Source organism: Paroedura picta, chromosome 1 (assembly GCF_049243985.1).
Source record: "Paroedura picta isolate Pp20150507F chromosome 1, Ppicta_v3.0, whole genome shotgun sequence".
In the NCBI taxonomy this organism is placed as follows: Eukaryota; Metazoa; Chordata; class Lepidosauria; order Squamata; family Gekkonidae; genus Paroedura; species Paroedura picta.
Genome location: NC_135369.1, coordinates 82,810,631 through 82,824,392, shown reverse-complemented (window position 1 = coordinate 82,824,392; position 13,762 = coordinate 82,810,631). Strand labels below are relative to the sequence as shown.

The window sequence follows — 13,762 nt, the reverse complement described above, 5'->3', positions numbered from 1 at the left end:
AAAGGTGACTCTTATGAACTCTAAGAATGAAGAGAGAGTAGTTCTTGGCAATTCAACCCTCCTGCCCTCTCTCTACCCATATGTATTGTTTCACTGTATCTGACACATGAAAGTTTATACCTTGAATAATAATAAGAAGAAGAGTTGGTTCTTATATGCCGCTTTTCCCTACCCGAAGGAGGCTCAAAGCGGCTTACAGTCACCTTCCCATTCCTCTCCCCGCAACAGACACCCCTGTGGGGTGGGTGAGGCTGAGAGAGTCCTGATATCACCGCTCGGTCAGATCAGTTTTAGCAGTGCCGTGACGAGCCCAAGGTCACCCAGGTGGTTGCTTGTGGGGGAGCGCAGAATCGAACCCAGCATGCCAGATTAGAAGTCCACACTCATAACCACTACACCAAATTGGCTCTCTTTGTTGGTGGACCCTAACTTTGTTGGTGGACTCCACATTCGTTCTGCTGCTTCAGACTCACATGGCTAAAATTCTGAATCTAAAAAAGTTCATCATAACATGCAAAATTTTGACCTTGCACCCCAACGATATGCTGGCCCTCTCACTGGACCTTGGGGGAAGGGGGAGGGGGGAGGGGGGAGGGCCCTCCCACTGAGGGGCAATCAGAGGCCTGGCATGTTGTCAGAAGCATGGATGCAAGGGCTCTGATACATCCTCTAGCTGTCCATCCCTTCCATGCCAGCCACACCACCTTCCTGGCTGCTGAGGAAGCCTGCCTATACACTCTGATGCCACTGCGTTACTCTTCCTGGCTTCTGATCATGGTGGGGAATGCCCTCTTCTTGTGCTTCCCTGCCACCCCCCCCCCTCTCCCTGTCCTCTTGGCTGCCAGGGAATATTCTTTCTTGTGTGATCCATGGGGACTGGATGCTGGGGACACCCAGCCATTCTTGCTCCTCATGTCCCTTCCTGACCTTCTGGCTGCCAGGCTAGGACAGTGGAGGCCACCTGAATGGCATCTGCAGCAGCTGTGTCACACTTCTGAGTTACTCAGGTATGGCAGGGAATCTCCTCCACCCACACTCCACAGTTGCCACCCCCTTGGAATCCTGGCTGCTAAGAGAAGGTGACCCCTGGACCCCAGCCTGTTTTTAAAATAGGCCTTTCTACTAGTCTTTAACCACTCCTGAGGAGCGGATAAAATAAAGGAGTAAGGTTTAAAGGGGAGGAGATAGGGCGGGCTCTGTCCGGGATAAAAACTCGGGGGGGGGGCAATCCAGAGCCGCAAAGTGGCTCCCCAATGGCTGCTTGGCCTGGCCTTGCCTGGGCTGGCCAGGGAGTCACTGCTCAGAGGAAGAAGCCTTTCCCAGCGGTAAGTCCTCCGGCCAGCTTCCCCTCGCCCAGGGAGCCTTCTGCCGGGCTCTGGGGCAGGGTCGCATGGACCTGGGCCTGGCAGAAGGCCGCAAAGCCCGCCACCCCCGTCCGGAGCTTTCTGCTGGGCCCTTGGCCCCGGCAGTAGGCCGCAAAGCCTGCCGCCACCATCCCGGGCCTTCTGCCGGGCCCTGGGGCAGGTTCGCCTGCCCCTGGGCCTGGCAGTAGGCCACAAAGTCCCCTTTCAGGCCACCTACCTGACTCTGTTCCTGACTTCCTCCCAGCATTCCCTTTATCCTTCCCTTCCTCCCAGCATTCTCTTTGTCCTTCTCTTTCTTCCTTCCTCTCTGCCTCTCCCTTCCTTCCTATCTGCCTCTTTCTCACTACCTGTTTCTTTCCCTCTTCTTCTGTCTCTATCTTCCTCCCTTTCTGTCTTTCTCTCTGACTGTCCTTCTCCCTTCGCCCCATCCCTCCACCCACCCACCATTCTAGAGCCCACAGCGGGCTTAATATCTAGTATATAATAAATAGTCAAATCAGGTTGACTTTCTTCTAAAGTTAGGTGACTATTATAGCTATTATATCAAACCTCATGTTATCTGGTTCTTACTTATCTGAAATGTATGTATGTGTGTAGCAATGGGCCCATTTCTATCTATGGTTATATCCATCACTTCATAGCTTAAATGATTAGACTCACATTTTGTAGACATGTAGCCAAGTTTCAGAGCCTCTTGTGGTGCAGAGTGGTAACGCAGCAGACATGCTCTGCCCATGAGGCTGGGAGTTTGATCCCAGCAGCCGGCTCAAGGTTGACTCAGCCTTCCATCCTTCTGAGGTCGGTAAAATGAGTACCCAGCTTGCTGGGGGGAAATGGTAATGACTGGGGAAGGCACTGGCAAACCACCCTGTATTGAGTCTGCCAAGAAAACGCTGGAGGGCGTCACCCCAAGGGTCAGACATGACTCGGTGCTTGCAAAGGGGATACCTTTACCTTTTTAGCCAAGTTTCATGGTCATATTGGTCTGATTCTAAAGATCATACTTCCTCTATGGTTTCTCCTTGGAACAAACTGTAGGCATCTTTTTTCTTCATCATCCTAATTAAATTCTATTGGAATCAGGCCATTATAGCTGATGCATATTTGGCAACCATATTCATAAACATTCTGTAACATACCCTTAGAATGCTTCTAAGACTCAAATGAATCAATGAAAATAGGAGAGATAAAAATGTGTATTCCCACTGCCTGGTTTTGTTTGCCTTTCTGCAGGAGCAAAGAGACAATCCAAGTCTCCCCTTGAGATCTGTAATAGTGGTTTTTTTAAACTATTATTTTTAAAACTATTCATAGGGTTTTAAAAAGCAAAGTATTTCATTTTTCTAATGAGGTTTGCAGTGGCAGGCAAATATGAAGCAACTGTTTATTATAATGGTAGCAGTCCAAATAAGACCATGACCAACCCAATTCCCTTATGCCTTTCAGTCTCAGCTAGAGAGTCAGCTATACTGAAATTATAATATTAGATAGCACAAGGGCAGGGTATTATGAAAAAAAAATTAAGAACCTTTGTTCTATATAGAGCTATTACTCTTAAAGTTGTACTGTGGCTATGCTCTAAAGCAGTGGTCCCCAACCTTTTTCAGGCTGGGGACCGGCGGCAACAGAGAGGGCGATTGCACATGTTGCGCATGTGTGGCCGTGCACACACGCATGCTCCGTGCGTGGCCGAAAATGCACGTGCCCGGCACTTCCGCGCACGTGCATTTTCGGCCGTGCATGTGCATTTTGCGTGCACGGCCCTGCTTCCCTCTCCCCCCCTCCCACAGTAAGAAGCTTGCCGGGCCACAAACTTGCAGCCTGGGAAGTTTCTTACTGCGGGGAGGCGGGGAGAGGGAGCCGCAGCCCGGTACCAGGGCTTTTGTGGCCCAGCACCAGGGCGCGGCCCAGTGGTTGGCGACCACTGCTCTAAAGAACAAATCCCTATTTGGTTCAATGGAACACAGTGAATTATTGAACAATCATACTCTCATTTCTTGAAGGTGTAACACAGCCTTTCACAACTTTTTTACCATTGAGAACCCCCTGAAACATTACTCAGGCTTTGAGAAACCCCAGAAGTGGCGCAATCATGCAGAATATTGTTGGGAAATACAGTTATGTACATGCCCACATGATGCCCCCCTTCCCCTACTCCAGACCCATCACTGGCCATTGCGGGGGAGGGGGGGGATTGACAGGACCACATATGGTCATATCACCTGATAAATGTTTAACAAATTAAAATATATTAAAATTAATTAACTCCCACTAATTTGGGAAACCCAGAGCCATCAAGAAACCCCAGGGTTTCATGAAACCCTGGTTGAGAAAGACTGGTGTAATTGCTTAAGAAGGCAATGTTAATCATGTACTTAGGACTGCTGCTGATTTCATAGTTGCATGGCTGAAGAGTTTCGAGCAAAATTAATGCAAAAATTTTACATAGGTCATTTTACTAAATGAAAATAAACTTGTGCTAACAAAGAATGGGTTACTAATTGGAAAAATTAATATGCAGTAAATATTTTCTTTATTTGTAAAACCTCATCTAATTTTGGTTTGCACTTAGTGGAAAAACAGACTTCTTATTTGCTTTAATCCTGGTATAATTTCTGCTATTGTGCTCTGCATAATAGCCTTCAGAACAGAGATGTGATGTGCTATTTTCCACAGCTCTGATATTTAACTTGCAATAATTTTCCATTCTTGGTACTTTTTGAAAGCAGGAACCCAAGGCTATTAAGTACAATGTGATTCTCTCATTTAAATGTAATGGATATTATATCTAATTTTATAGAATAATTTCCTGCTGCATAATTCACCGCAATACCCTTTCTAATGTGAACTCTATTAAGCAACAGTCACCTAGCGATTCCCTTCTTACTTTAATTTCTTGTTTCTGCAATTTATTATTAACATGAGTGTTTTGAATAGTTACATACAAAGAGGTTTTGTCCTGTCCAGGAAAATTCATTCACTTCTGTTTCATGTGAGAATGGTCTGAAACAGAGGGAAGAAGCCCAAAGAGCCCTAAAGAATCATTCCGAGGTTTTTGTTTTTTTTTAACATATTTTAAACCTGTTAGAATTAAATTTCAGTTCATGATCTAATATGCTCTTTCTAATCTTGGAAATTTATACAAGGCATTTAAGAAATTCTAAAATGTTCTCTCCTTAATGGGGGTACATTAGTTCTTCAGAACTGCATGTTTTCAAAAGATGCTTAGTTTGATCATTTTAAAGACATTTTTGCATGGACTTCTTTTATTATTCAGTGCAATTGCTTGCTACATGCATCTGCTTTCCTGCATAAGAGGAGTCCTAATCTAGTAGGAATAGTACTTCCAGGTGTTTATCATTATAGAACTAATTTCATTTGTGAGGTTTTTGATTCCCTCCTGCATCTAGAAAACAAACGTGTTCTCACACTAGCCCCTTTTTCATTATGACTTGAAGAGATTCCAAAAAGAAAAACTTAGATTGAAGAGTTATGTATTTATTTTAAAATGCTTACCTCCTGAGTTCTGTTAACAACCTCCAAAGTACTTTATACCAATTCTTTTCCTTATGAGAGGAATGGTCACCCCAGTCTTTCTATTCATAAAGAAGTCTACTGGTGGGAGGTAGGACTAAACCGGGTATTGTGGGGTTACACTACATGAAAGAGCAGTTTCACAGGTTAGAGGCACTGCTGGGGCCTGGTCTCCGGTTAGATAAACAAATGGTGGCACTGGAGAAACAGCTTTTGCTTTCCATAGCTAAGCAAAGATGTTGCTATTGTTGTGCATGCCCTGGCAATATCTAGATTAAATTACAGCTGTGTCCTCGATGCAGGACCACCATTGTGCGTGGAAACAACAATTGGTACAAAATGCTGTGGCAAGAAAGTTAAATGGACCATATCACTGCAGTCTTGGTTCATGTACACTGGTTTCCAATTTGCTTCTGGCCTGAATTCAAGGTGCTGGTATTAAAATGTCCCCCACTGGTTTTTGTTATGGTTCCTAAGATTTATGCCCATTAAATTTTTGTCAAAGGGACTGGCCTTTTTATCCAGTGTAGAGGGTGGAAGGGCATTGCTGATTACTTGTGATGGCATAAACCACATTAGAGGATGAACAGGAGTATGAACCTGAGATGGTATGGCTGATGCTGGGTCCAATTATAGTGTTGCTAGGCTCTATAATAGAGCAAATCTGGCATCTTAGTTCATTGCAGACATTGTAATCAGAGTCTATGTTACTGTTAAGTAGTTTGACATTATGGAGAAGATGTTTTAGGTTAGCAGGCTGTCTGTAAGCAAGAAAAGGTTAGCCCCACAAGTGCCTGCACTAGAGGTGTCACTATCTAGCATAGGTTGTGGGTCATTAATAACAAAATGACCTGGCTTGAGTTTTGAGCTGTAGGTGACCACCAATTGTGGTCTGTTGTCATTTGCATTGGGTTTGTCTTGTGGTAAGCTGTCCTCAGTATTGTCTTGATTCTCAATAGTTGCTGCTGGATTGTGGGTAGCAATCTGCAAAGTTGAGTTGAGTAAAAAATATTTAACTTGAATTAGATATTTCAGGAGTCACGTGGGAAATGCCTGTTAAAGGGCACAATTTGTACTTGGGACTGTGGAGTGGGAGGTATGGGTTCCTGCCCCCCCCACCCGTTGCCATTTTCCTGAATGGAGCCGCATTTGCAGTACAATGACTGTCTTCAGCACATACACTTAAACTCCAAGGGAAAAAATAAAGTCCTAGATGCTGGGGCATTATTGTAGTCTGTTGTTTTCGAGAAGGCGATTTAGCCTGCCTAGACACTGGTATATGCTATGGTTCCCTTTTCTCTGGAACCAGATTGTATATGTGTGATGCCTTTTTGTCAATTCTAGACAATTCCATGATACCTCCTTTTCTTTCTGTGCCTTGGTTCTGCCTCTACTCCTGGTTGTGCTGGATGCATCTGCAAATCTCTCATGTGCAGGCAAGCCAGGATTACATACCTAGTTTAATTCTTTCACTCAAATGCAGCCATATCAAGCAGGCTACATAACAGGCATAGCATTACTTGCATTAGATTTCTTTCCTTTCTACTGCTGTAAAATGCATCTTAATTTGAATGAGCTTCAATAAAAGCAAGTGTATTTTTCAGTCGCAATATAATGGCTTGAAGAGAGTTTACAAAATGGCTTTTCCTATAGAACTTTACTTTACTAACCAATACATACACCCAAACCATTTCCACATGGGGGGGGCAAATTTTGCATTGTCTCCTGTCTGCAATTGTGATTTTTCCCCCTCCATACTATAAAGTCTCCCCCCCCCCTTTTTTTTGCTACCACATTGTGACTCTTCCCCTCCTCACTAGCATGGAGAAAATGCAGAAGAGAGAGCAACACACTCTTTACTCACCCCTCCTTGGCCTGTCAATTCTGGAGACAACCAATCCCCTCTCAGAGAAGGTTTGTGTGTTTCCTGAGCATGAAAATTAATTTTAAAAAAAATCCAAACTAAGGCATTGCAATGCATACGCACTGACACAAAAGACAGTTTAAAAATATCCAAATGCCTGGCTCTTAGGAGAAAGTACTGCGAGTTGTGGGTGGCAGGCTTGGCCCCAGTGCCTGGCAACATCTGCATCATGCTGGTGCTGTATGAGCCCCCCCCCCACAGGTGCTAAGGCAGAAGGGGGGTGAGGAGGATGAGGTGGGGGCCATTTGCGGTGGTGGCAGCTGCTGGAGCCATTGAGAAGGTGATAGGGGCAGCAACAGCAGCAGAGGTGGTGGTGGCTTGGATCGTGAGGCACCCTGTCAGGCAAGAAGGGTTGTGAGGAGGGTGAGGCAGGGGACAATTTGCAGCGGTGGTAGCTGCTGGGGCCATTGGGAAGGAAGCAGGGGCAGTGGTGGTGGCTTGAGCAGCGAGGCACCCTGGCCAGTGAGAAGGGGGCTGAGGAGGACAAGGTGGGGCACAATTAGAAATGGAAATGGAGAGGGGAGGGCAGGTGCAAGGGCAGGACAATGCTCAAGAGACTATAGTGCATTCCCCCCTCAGTATGTTCCTATCCCCTTTTGCTCAGTGCTTGCTCACCGCTGGGGCACATGATAGAATGTGGTAAACCCACTTTCCTGGATTTACTGCATCACACTTTAAAACTGGCAGAATCTTGACCTGTCAACTGGGTAGCCTCAGCATGTTGGCGACATCATGAGGAGGGTGCTCTAAAAGTTGCCAACATTCGGATGCTGTCTAGGAAAATACTCCTCATGCAGAAATGGCCCCAATCTCCATCTGTTTTTCACTCTTGAGGTGTGGTGAACCATAGGCATATTTTCCTACAAGTTGTGGGGAAATGTGTCCCTATGCATAGAGCAATTTCTGCACTATATAAACCTCTCTCATCTCTCTTCATAGTCAAAACCAATGAGTCTTGGCCATTTAGAAATACTACATATTGAAAAATAGAGGACAAACAAAGGAAGGAGTGTTGGGAACAGAATCTGGTTCTCATGTTGCAGTTGCCATGGCCACATCTATTCCTCACAGCAAAAACATAGTGCGAATAGAGGGAATAAAATGAGAAGACAGAGGTCATTAACAAGAAAGATACCCTTTTCTTTCTATTTAATTGAATTATTTCTATATGGTTTAAGATAGCTCTCTTGAGCAAGACTATTTAAAATGAAATGCATTCTTTTGTACTGTGTTGGAAAAAACTTTAAACATAGTTGGCTCCTTTTTTTTATGCAGTGTTGGTATTAGGGTTCCCCGGTCTCTTCCAACAATTGCTTGGTAGGATTGGGGAGAGGGATAATTCCAAAGTGATGCAACACATTAGGATTCAATGGAAACTATGAGTTTCTAATCAATCCCAGGAAGTCATGCTGATAGTATGACAGTGTCCACCATGTTCTCTCCCCCCCACCCGCAGTCTCTCATTTGGTGCCAGTTGCTGGCTGGCAACCTCAGATGTTATAAGGTCTGAAGCAGTGGCACATTGGCCATTAAGGCCACAGGGAAATGTCCTGATGGGCCAATGATCTGGAAATTGCCCTCCGCCCACCAATGTCAGTACAGTACAGTAGGTTTATTCGGTCGATTGACCCACATAAATAATGCATCAATAGAAACTGCAATCAATTATAAAAGTGAATTGATATGTGTAGTGAAAAAATACAAAAAGTATAGCTACATAAAAATATTAAGATAAAACAATATTAAAAAAATGTATTGTTGGAAACAAATAATATGTTATTGTACGTAGGGGGAAGGGTTATAACATGTAAAGAAGAAGGGGGAAGAAACCTCAAGGAGGTTAACTGCAGGGGCAAGGAATCAATACGTCTTCTAGAACAGTCCATTAACCCAAGTGATAAGATGGCCTATCCATTACCTATCCATTACTATTGTTTGGACATTCTTTTCGATCTAATTCTAGTAGAGATGTAAAGGAATTTTGCTACCATGTTAGAAATAAGTGGGTCTTTATCCATTAGCAAAAATTTAACTAGAGTGTCACTATTATGGGATGATAAGGATGAATGTCTAGTGTAGTGGGATAGTAAAGTTAGGATTAGATATTTTCGGAAGCTTTCATAAAAAGGACAATATAGTAAGATATGTGAAATTGTCTAAGGCTGGACATTATCACAGGGGCATACACTTAGATCCAGCAGACGATTGAGAAACCTGCCCTTGAGGGCGGCTGAGGGGAATGAGTTAAAACGTGCTCTTGAGAAGGCCCAACCTTATTTTACTATCGAGATATTTGTGAGATATGGAGCTGGAGTATTTCCTGACGATCCTTTCAGAGTGCTATAGATTCAAGGAAGAATTGAGAATTCCTCCTGAGAATTTTTATCAAAAAGACGTTGCCATACGACGGCTTTGGCTGTTTTAAGGCCATATTCTATTTGATGGTTTGGATCGAGGCCCAGAGTTTGGATTTTTTTCAATGATTTTACCATTCCATGGGAATTGTGAGGAGACTGCTAAAAAATTCAGGATTAGTTCCTTAGGATGGAGGTAAATTTTTAACCAGTAATTTATGGTTGTCAGCCAGGCACGGGTTTCTACCTTCAGAAGGCCAGATTCTTGGCATACCACGAATGTCTGATTTGGAGGGTGGACTCCATAGTATTGTGCACCACTGAGGTCCCTCTCTGTCCCAAATCCCATCCACTCCTGGCTCCAAACCCCAAATCTCCAGGGATTTCCCAAACCAGAACTAGCAACCCTAGGACCAAATCATAGAAATGTAGATAATAAGATATAATTCTATAGGTACAATGCAATGCTTCAAGCTATTTGCTTTGAAGCTGGGTTAGATGCCTGAAAATCTGCTCTGGTTTTGTCATACTAGTCCACCATGTCTTGATTACTGTTTCAATTATAACAATTGTAAAATTTCAGCTTTCCCATAAGGACTAGTGTGGTGTAGTGATTAGAGCAGGGATTTACTTCACTTATCAAGGCAGTCCTACCCTTCTTCAGGATTTAAATGCCACACTAGTAATTCTAGTAGCTGCAGTTTGCAGTTAATATTGAAACCCCAGAGCCTGATGACCCCCCCCCCCCAGAAATGCTAAGTTCACTCTCTGTCCTTATTAGACAAATGTTGGCTGCCTTGTAAAAGGGACACCAATAAAAGTAGAGACTGCAGTGATCAAAGAAACCAGAATAAAACAAAACGTTTTCCCCATTATGGGCTGTTCAGATAAGGAATTTCTTTCATCCTCATATTATTATTAATTTTGACAATTATGAAACACCTCATTTTTATAATTATTTTAATTAATAACTAAACACACATATCTAGTCACTAAAACGGATAGAATTTTTCTAGGCTTGATATTGTAAGCAAAGGGACCGTGGTGATAACTTAGAATAAGAAGTGCGTTTTTCTTCTCTTACTTTCCTTGGTTTAGGTGTTCAGATTGGCAAAATAAATTGTCCTAAATTAACACCTATGCCTAATAATAAAGTGCTATCAAATTAACATGTTTTTTTTTAAATTAAAGTTTAATTGACTTCAGGTAAATGAAATAAAATCCTGAAGCGGTGGCAGTTGACACTGACATTTGTCACAGTATTAAGGGCTGGATTTGGAAGCATGCATATTTCTAATTATCACAAGGTAAACAGGCAAGGGCTATCACTCCAGATGCAGAAAAAGAGACATTTGTGTTTTCTGCTATCCATCATTTCTGTGCTTTATGAACTGGTGCTATAATGAACTCTCTGTAACCTCAATTAACAGGTTATCTTCAAGCAATTGAAAATACACATCCCATTGTGAATCACAGAGCTATTGAAGTGCACAGGTAACAGTCTTAATCATTTTGAGAGCTGAAGCACTATCAGTATGGCCAAATAAATGTTCAGCAGAATGTATCACACTCTCTTTGGGAATTACCATGTTTAAATAAAGGAAATGTACACAGTTATTTACAGTTATTCTCTGTCAAATTTCTTTCTAGATTTTAAAGGTAAAGGTAAAGGTATCCCCTGTGCAAGCACCGAGTCATGTCTGACCCTTGGGGTGACGCCCTCCAGCGTTTTCATGGCAGACTCAATACGGGGTGGTTTTCCAATGCCTTCCCCAGTCATTACCGTTTACCCCCCAGCAAGCTGGGTACTCATTTTACCGACCTCAGAAGGATGGAAGGCTGAGTCAACCTTGAGCTGGCTGCTAGGATCGAACTCCCTGACTCATGGACAGAGCTTCAAACTGCAGGTCTGCTGCCTTACCACTCTGCGCCAAAAGAGGCTCTAGATTTTAGGAAGCTGAATTACTTGTGCCTGGGCCAATGCACATGATGTTGCCACCAGGCCAATGCCCTCCCGGGCCTGGCATGGATCAGGCCCCAGAAACACCGCACTAAGGGAATGTGGATTCTTCTGTATTCCATTTTGGCACTGTGGTGGTCAACAGGGCCTGTCTCACATCAGGCCCATCAGGGCAGGAAGAGCATGCAGCTCTGCAGCAATGCACTGGCGGCAACCTGAAGTGGCATTGCTGGTGCGGAATCAACCTATCTCTATCTTTTGGGTTGTTTGCTACTCCTCCCAATTTGGTGTCATCCACGAATGTAATGATGAGTCCCTCTACCCTCTTATCCAAATCATTGATAAAAATGTTGTAAAGTAAGGGACCCAGTATTGAGCCCTGTAAAATTCATTCTATATTAGCCATATCTTCTGGAAGGGTGGCTTTTGAGGGAATCTGTGGAGCCACCATATTTGATTTGCATTCTGTCTACATGCTATCTAGGCTTCCTATCTATTCCTTATTTCCATGAACCATTCCTTATTCATTTATTACAGAAATGCATGTGGGAAAGCGGAAATATTCCATAAAGGCAAAAAGCAATTTGTTTAATACATTACTACAGCACTCTATTCAAATGAAGCAGTGATAATATACTAATACATATAATACATCGCTTTCTTGCATTCTTATTTTGAAATCTCTTTTAGGAGCTGTCCTACTGCTGTCAATTGCTAGAATTGTAAGAACCACCACCTGATCTCATAGAAGATGGAAGCACAATTGTGACAACCCCTTGGAATTTAGCCCCATGTACGAGGATTAGACATGTACATATACTTTGAGCTGCAGGATATGTTGAATGGCTTTCCAGCTAGACTCTGTTTGCTCTTTGGGTTGGACGATCCATGACCTAAAATTATTTATTATTATTTATGAATTGGAGTTGTATACTGCTGCTCCCAGCAAACTGGCTCGTGGAGGTTCTTGACACGTCACTCCACGGACCTGTTTAAAAGTTTACGGCTTTGCAAGATGAATATTGAATGAGTACTCAAAAGGTTACAGATTGTTTTTCTGTCAGGCTTGTGCTCTGCAGAGGTAACAGCATATCAATTCATAAATTGATGCAGATAGCAAGAACAACCCATTTCTCTTCCTGTCCCACTGTCCAAGTTCTGTATTCTTTAAATCAGGGATGGCCAAACTGTGGGTTTCCAGATGTCCATGGACTGCAATTACCATGGCTCATAGGAATTGTAGTCCATGGATATCTGGAGAGTCAGTTTGGCTACTTCTGCTGTATATCTACATAGTAAGAAAATGTTAGTTTTGAATAAGGACAATGAAAAGGTTTATATGATGTGTTCTATGCTAATATGATAATTCTATGGATTACTTTCTTTGACCTAATCATTGCTGCTTTCTATGAATTAAAGATAACAGTAGACATTTTAAGGCATGTTTCATATTATGATTGAATACCCATTGCAATAATCTTCTCCTAATGATGAAAAAAATGATGTATTTGTTCTTTTTCTATCTAACAAAATTCCCTTAGCATTTTTAATTGCCCAATTTGGGGGAAACAACTGTAGTATTCTAATGAAATTTGTGGGTGAGACTGCTAATCGCTTATTTAGAGGCAGACTGCTGCATTTATTCCTCCCTTTATTATTATTGCCAGATCATCCCCTGTGATTTGTCGAGATAAATCTGATTTTATATTTGAGGGTATTCTTGTCGAAATTATTCCAGTCTCAGTCTTTTAAAAAATTCTGTCTTTTAGCAGGGAAACTGGAACTTTATCATTGGAGTAGATTTGATGAGTATGCCGACAGTGAAGCAAACCTCATTGCAAACACCATGTTAAAAACCCACAGTACATTCTTATTTACCATTCTTGCTGTTTTATGAGCTGTACTGGTCTCTACAGACGGGGGATCAAATTGTAATTTCTACAAAGCAGTGATTGTACATAATTTGCGCTGATGTGTAGAGTCATTACAGTGTTGACTGTCGACATAGTACAAAGTGTCTCTAAGCCAGAGGTAGAACAATACCATTAAGGATTTTTTGTTGGGCCTTTTTCTCCTGTACAGAAATTCAGATACTGACATTAGGTCCCACTAATCCCAACCCCCCCCCCACCCTCCACAGCATCACTGTTTGGAAGCCATAACTTGCACCTCTCCCTTCCACTGATTGTTTGCTAGCTATACCCTATGCAGGGTAACCAAAGAAGTATCAAAGGGAGCAACCAAGTTGAGGAAGGGCTACTGTTCTGGGGCTTTTTCATCTAGGAAAAAAGATGTCATCACAAGAAGTATAAAATTATGCCTGGGATGAAGAAAATGGATAAAACTTTTTGTCCCTCTTCCATAATGCTAAAAGTGAAGCTGATGGACAATAGATTCAAAACACACTACAGGAAATATTTCCATATTGCTTTACTGAAAAAGCAATTTCTTTATTGAATGAGCCGGCTTTGCTGAGAGTTGTTGTTGTTATGTGCAAACTCGTGTCCGACCCATCGCGAACCCATGGACAATGATCCTCCAGGCCTTCCTGTCCTCGACCATTCCCCGGAGTCCATTTAAGTTTGCACCTACTGCTTCAGTGACTCCATCCAGCCACCTCATTCTC

The 13,762-nt window shown here is 42.8% G+C and overlaps 1 long non-coding RNA gene across 1 annotated transcript in view; it reads left to right on the top strand.

The window, feature by feature from the left end:
• Positions 1-11,843, top strand: part of LOC143839641 (uncharacterized) — a 43,845-nt gene extending 32,002 nt beyond the window's left edge. The window contains exons 2-3 of the long non-coding RNA XR_013231813.1: positions 10,607-10,670; positions 11,827-11,843. This is a non-coding gene — a long non-coding RNA (uncharacterized LOC143839641). The remainder of the gene's footprint in view (positions 1-10,606; positions 10,671-11,826) is intronic.
• Positions 11,844-13,762: the final 1,919 nt, after the last annotated feature.